Raw genomic sequence first — 5,230 nt, forward strand, 5'->3', positions numbered from 1 at the left:
ATAGTTGCAAAATATGTAAAACGAATTTATTAGGGCTTATTTTCAATTCTCTATATTATTTCTATGATTAATTGTGTTTACCACGCATCAAAATAGATTTTTACACTTCAATACCCTTTGATTCCTTTATGATTAACTCTTCTCAATTTAGATAAAAAATTTTAGCCTTGGATTAGTTCATTTATCATTTTTTTTTCAACATACGCGCGATGGCTTACATTATGTATACATATAGTATGTCAACTGTATCCTGTCTCTATAGCTCTTCCTTGTTTTACCGTCTATTTTAAACAGATAGAACGTCTTCCAATCACCAAAATTTATTTATTCTTTAGGCCTATTCAGATACAAGTTGTAGCAGACGTTTATAAACAACATACACAAGAGCAGTCACAAAAACATGCTATAATGCGAAAAGTATTAAGTAATGCTGAACGCTAAAAACGATTTCGTGCTAAAAAAGGAGTATTAAGTAATAGATCAACTCAAAGTAGCTTTCATCAACCCCGAACTAGTGCCGAACGTCAAAGATTATACAAAGCAAATAAGAAATTACGACAAAAAAATAGAGAAACTCAAGAAGAAGAGTTTACACAAACCCAAGAAAAGCAATATGTACAACATCTCGTTAAAGAATGTTAAATGTTGCAAATAAAAATATATTTTACATTCAAAAGGAAATTAAATTAAATTTTGCCTATTTCTGATCCATTTATACATTATTAGCCTAAACAAGAATATTGAAATTATTATTGCCATCATGCGTTAAACAAGTTCAATATTTTATGGCTTCTATTAATTTATGAAGTTATCACTTCTGTCGAGCGTCCCGTGACGCACAACATTTTTTTAGTCTATTGTTTTGAAGACATAAATGCAGCCTGTCAAACAGTTTGACATTATTCGGCGTTTTTCATTCGCATTTTTCACATTCCAAAATCAAAATGAAAATTTCGCTCCCATATGAGCCCGTGTGAAGCGAAACATTGAATGTGTTTATAGCTAATTAACGAAAAGCGCTAGTGCCACGTGCTTTAGTACATTGTCGATCTACTATCGATAGATTAGTTTGACACTATAAAAGTTTGAATTTTCATATGGAACTTCACTCTTGGTGGGACGTAATGACGTCATCGGATTTTTTTAAGTGTAATGGATTGCTTTGGATCAGTAAAGGCCTCCTATGTCAAAATTTGACCGAAATTTCACATCTCAAAATTGGGGAAAATTTCGAAAATTTTTCCCAAGATTTTGCATGATTTTAGAAAATCGTCAATTACTCGCTTATTATCGATCGTAGCGAAAAAGTGAATACATCTTTTTAATCGAGCTTGAGACGGTCAATCGACTACCGATTAGACTCAGTTCAGCTCTTTTGGTTATCGATATATTGATTTTGATACCGATTTTGTCGAAAACTGGAAATCTACTAGCGCTCGATGAGATAGATTTTATAAAGAATAGCATTTTCCGAGAGGAAGCTTCGTTTCGAAGAAAAAAAAATATTTCGAAAATATCGCGGGGTTACGCCCACCAAAATTTTTGGCCAAAAATGTTTTTATTCTTTTTCGAACTATTCCTTGGCATGTGGCTAGATATGGAAAAGTTACATGACAAATCGACTTGGTTGATGCAAAAAAAATTCCTCTGTGAGCTACGGGGGAAGACGAAAAAGTTTGTACAGGCCCTTATGGAGGAGAAATTTTCAATATTGAATAAAATTGTCAAGTGACATTAGAATTGGTTCATTGAGACAAATATGAATCAACTGCATGTCAAATCGACTTGGTAAAGTGAAAGAAAAATACTCCATTTAACACCATGTAATCGATAAGTTCTATATTGTTGAGGCGGATTCATTTTTTTACAAACTTTTGTCTTTAAAAAAGAAGAAAGAAAAAAACAGAAAATAGCTATCGAAACGTCAAGGTAATTTTTCAAATTAATTTATTTTCTAATTGGAATTTTGTGCTTCCCAAAAATCAGAAAATTATGATGAATCCTAGTTAGACCGACACATAGCTAATAGATGTGGTTAATGATTTTTGAATGGCATAATGAGAAACTATTTCCGTTTAACTATTCAAGTCCGATTTTAGCCAGACCAATGAATCGAAAAAATGTTCGACAATTTTCGACTTGTCCATGTTTTTATGTACTGGTCTGCAGGTCGATAGAGGGATGACAAAGCTTTAAAATTCAATGAAATCCATTGAACACGATGGACGTTAGTTAAAGTTTGAAATGAAGAATTGTGGTTAAGTTTGTCATTGAATATTTTCAAACGTTTCATATTCAAAAAACAAATTAGCTCGAATATGCAATAAAACAATAACGAACCTGATGCACATTATGTAGAAGGTTTTCTTCCAGCAGACTTTTCGCTGTTGGCATTTCCCAGAAAACTGTGCTTAATCATTCTCTTATACATTGCGATTTGAGGGTCGGCCCGGGCTCGGCCTCAAGCTACAAAGAAAAAAGAGCACTAAGAAGACCGGTCCCACATTCTACGAAGCACAGTTTTCTCGAAAAATGGGACGCCTCTTTTAAATCACTTCTTCGAAACGTGGTCGACGGCTGACCAATCTGATACGAATCTATACTCTATTGTTTGCGTTGACTGTCTTGCCTGATATTTGTTGATATTGTATTAATTTCAATATTAGGATGAGTGTTGCAACGGTCTTTTTATAATTCGCCTAAGAAAAAGGAGGGGTTCCTTTAGCCCATAGACAAAACGTGAATTTTGGTCGCCAAGAGTTAATATTCAGAAAAAAAAACCAATTCATGTTTTGAACTTGGAGGAAAAAATAAAAACTCTATAAGTTAAACCCTGAAAAGTATGCTGGGTGAACTACAACTGCCGATGATAATACAGCTATGGGAGAAGCCCTGAACAATATTCAATTAATAAACCAATGGTATTTGGTAAATGCTTCAGTTTCATAAGTTAAAGCACATCAAAGCATTCCTGATTCCACAGGTCTCGTTTCACATGATGTAAGTTTATTGGGCTCACAATGTTAGGATAAGGATTAATCAAATGTTCTACAGACGAGCACTTCCAGGAACCGGTGTACGATCATATGGCATTGTTTTAGCGCACTTTCGTGGAATAGCACAGTTGTTATCAACAATGATTTTATTACATAAAGGCTTATAGAAATTACGACAGCGAATTCGGTAAAATTGCTTTCAAAAAGCAAGCCGATCGCTATGAGGGCTGTACTTCAGGTCAAGGTCAATGATAAAATGCAAGAGTGTCTCAACCTATTCAATAGATGAATTGTTCCTCTACAAGTGTGGAAATTTGCGTATTTTTTCCCTTTTTTCGCAGCTTTTTTCGCGTCATTTTTCCACTATAGTGTCACAATATTTTCAAAATTCAAAGTGGACTGAAAACTGGATTGAACTATTGAATAGAAAAAACTTTGTACTATTTGTGTAGCAACTTTCATAGTTTCCACTTTTTTATGGAATTGTTCGCAATTGTTCTAACGCGCGATTCTGCGAGTTTAATTAATCGTCGCGAGTTATTAAAAAAATTGCGATTGAAAACTGTGAAACTGTTGAAAAATCTGTTGAAAACAGATAGACACTCGGTATTTATTGCTATGCAAGCACACTTTCACATTTCCACAGAAATTTGCCGATGTTTTGCATTTTTGCTCATTTCTTCGGAACGTCTCTGTTGGTTAGTCAGCAGCGGCTTGATCCGACATAGCAATCAGCTTATATCTGCGATCCACTACCAATTATAATCATTATTGTAATCGTGGCCGTCATCAAACTTGTATATCACAAATTAATAGGTGGATCTTATCGGATCTCATTCTTGGAACGGCTCTGCGATGGAACCCTGCAACCAAATTCGCAAAATCGTCTCATTATGTCTTTTCCCCGAAGTGACACAGGGGTCTGGAATTCTTGTTTCTCTGCGTGCGGTTGTTCATAAACTGGCGGCTACACTCACAGTTCTGAAATTTAAGTAATTCTGAAAAGTAGGATTATACGGAATTATTGCGGTATAATTAAGAAGCCAATGGAAACGAAACGTATTAAGTTCCTACGTTTCGGTACGACATCATTATTTAAAACATGCACGGTTACTATTTTATAATTAATTTCATGTAGGTACCTAGAAGTGAAAAATCGAACAAAAAAGATGGTTCAATATATCAAATGCAGTTCAGTTAATCAGTTGCGGCCGCGTATGTACCCACGCGATTACTTGTTGGAATATGACTGCGCAACTTAAAAAAAAGTTCCATGAAATCATCACTACGAAAGTTCGGAGAACAAAAACGTAATTGTTGTTTCGAGTACTCGATAAACATGATAGCTATTTGCTGATAATCTGAGTAGGTAGGTATGTAGAAGTATGCGGGTACCGTATATTGAACGGTGATACACTTCTGTCGTCAGTCGTCCTAAAAATAATTTTCAAGCAGAAGTGATGTCAGGGTCACAAAATTCGAGAATTTTGAAGAGAAATTCAAAGAGGCCTCGTTTATGGCCATATTGTTCAAAACGTCTTCATTAAAAATATTTAAAAAAAACGTCATTCTTTCACTTGAGATTGAATTTGATCAAATAGAACGATATGATTGTTCACTTGTTTAACTCTACACATGTTTCAAACCTGTTAAAAATACTGGGAATTTTATCACCGTGCAAATTTGCTATTATTCATTCCATCAACCCACCTTTCTGTGCTTCAACCTTAAATAAATCAGTGCAACTTTAAATAAAATAAATTATTTTACTTACCCTAGGGCAAAGACGATGTAGGATGTTGCTAATGGCCTAAGGGTGATTAACCGACACTACAAGTGCGGCTGGCGTCTTTTCGCCTTGCAGAGAAGTACATATACTGACTCTTTTGACTAAATGGGGTTCTTTAAAATGAATTTACGCGGCGTTCTTGAAATTAGTGTCGTTTCGTCTTGACGTCTTGTGTTGTTATCCCCCCGTTGCTATGGTTACATGTTTGGTAAATTATGACAGATAGTGGGTACATATTAAATTCCTACAAGGATGCTTTTGGTAAAGAAAATTTCATTCCGATCAGCTAATCAACTTTTCTGGACATTAACGTCGTGTTTAGAGAAAAAGCCACTTTTACTTTTTAGTCTCATGGTGGCTCACTCACACTTGTCTCCATCTATGTCATTATCTATGCCCAGATACTCCAAGAAGCAGAGGGTTGTATTGTCCGCGTACGAAGAAA

General features: G+C 35.0%; 2 protein-coding genes and 1 long non-coding RNA gene across 11 annotated transcripts in view; 1 reads left to right on the forward strand and 2 right to left on the reverse strand.

Annotated features, from left to right (window-relative positions):
* The window catches only part of LOC109536729, a 57,732-nt gene that overhangs the window by 12,082 nt on the left and 40,420 nt on the right, over positions 1-5,230 (reverse strand). The window lies entirely within an intron of this gene.
* Positions 1-5,230, forward strand: part of LOC109536637 (suppressor of cytokine signaling 2) — a 19,157-nt gene that overhangs the window by 6,650 nt on the left and 7,277 nt on the right. The window lies entirely within an intron of this gene.
* LOC125503376 lies at positions 2,091-5,224 on the reverse strand. The gene is made up of 2 exons (XR_007280797.1): positions 4,771-5,224; positions 2,091-3,977 (listed from the first exon to the last, which is right to left on the reverse strand). It is a non-coding gene; the product is annotated as an uncharacterized LOC125503376 (long non-coding RNA).

The sequence above is a fragment of the Dendroctonus ponderosae genome, unplaced genomic scaffold, assembly GCF_020466585.1.
Source record: "Dendroctonus ponderosae isolate FM_Combo_2020 unplaced genomic scaffold, Dpon_F_20191213v2 Dpon_F_20191213_2, whole genome shotgun sequence".
NCBI lineage: Eukaryota > Metazoa > Arthropoda > Insecta > Coleoptera > Curculionidae > Dendroctonus > Dendroctonus ponderosae.